The sequence below is a fragment of the Populus euphratica genome, unplaced genomic scaffold (assembly GCF_000495115.2).
Source record: "Populus euphratica unplaced genomic scaffold, PopEup_1.0 scaffold823.1, whole genome shotgun sequence".
NCBI lineage: Eukaryota > Viridiplantae > Streptophyta > Magnoliopsida > Malpighiales > Salicaceae > Populus > Populus euphratica.
The window spans coordinates 26,926-28,177 of record NW_011500681.1 but is presented as its reverse complement, the minus strand read 5'-3'; positions in this window follow the sequence as shown (position 1 = coordinate 28,177).

Sequence of the window (1,252 nt, the reverse complement as noted above, 5' to 3'; positions counted from 1 at the left end):
ATTTTGTTCTTCAATGAAATGTTGGATTCCTTGCAATATGCAATGCACTTTGACTATCACAATACAAAAGAATCTTCTTTTGTTTGTGCCCGAGCTCCTCCATAAGTTTCTTAATCCATATTGCTTCTTTACAAGCTTGTGTAGCTGCCATGTACTCAGCTTCTGTTGTGGATAACGCTATAACAGTCTGAAGTTTAGAAACCCAGCTCATAGCTCCTCCTACAATTATCAACACATAACCTATAATGGACTTCCTTTTCTCAAGGTCACCAGCAAAATCTGAATCAACATATCCTCTGATAGTAAATTCTGATCCTCCATAACATAATGCAACATTTGAGGTACTCTTGATGTATCTCAAGATTCTCTTAATAGTATTCCAATGCTCTCTACCAGGATTTGCCATGTATCGACTAACTGCTCCCACTGCTTGTGCAATGTCTGGTCTTGTACATATCATGGCAAACATTAAACTTCCCACTGCTGATGCATACGGTACTCGAGACATCTCCATCCTCTCTGATTCATTGCTAGGAGACATACTTGAGGATAATTTGAAGTTAATAGGAAGTGGGGTGGAAATTGGCTTACAATCTTGCATGTTGAAGCGTCGCAAGATCTTCTTCAAATAATTCTTTTGAGAAAGCCAAATCTTCCTCTTACTTCTGTCTCGGTAAATTTGCATCCCTAGAATCTTGTTTGCTGGTCCCAGGTCCTTCATATCAAACTCCCTAGCCAACTGTGCCTTCAATTCTTGGACTCGATCTTTGTTGGGGCCTATCACCAACATGTCATCCACGTACAACAACAAAATGATGAAATCTTCTTCAAACCTCTTGTAATACGTACAATGGTCTGAACTGAGTCTGTTGTACCCAAGGCTAATTATGAAGGAATCAAATCTCTTATACCAACACCTCGGCGCCTGTTTGAGACCGTATAGAGATTTGTTCAACCTGCAAACCAAGTTCTCCTTGCCTGTTTCAGCAAAACACTCTGGTTGGAGCATATGAATTTCTTCTTCAAGCTTTCCATGAAGAAATGCAGTTTTCACGTCTAACTGCTCCAAGTGAAGATCAAATATAGCACACATTGCCAAGACTACTCTGATTGTCGTAAGTCGTACCACCGGAAAAAATATCTTATTGAAGTCTATTCCTTCTTTCTGAGCATATCCTTTCACCACCAATCTTGCACGATACCGCTCCACTTGATCATTGCCATCACGTTTTATCTTGTAAACCCATTTATT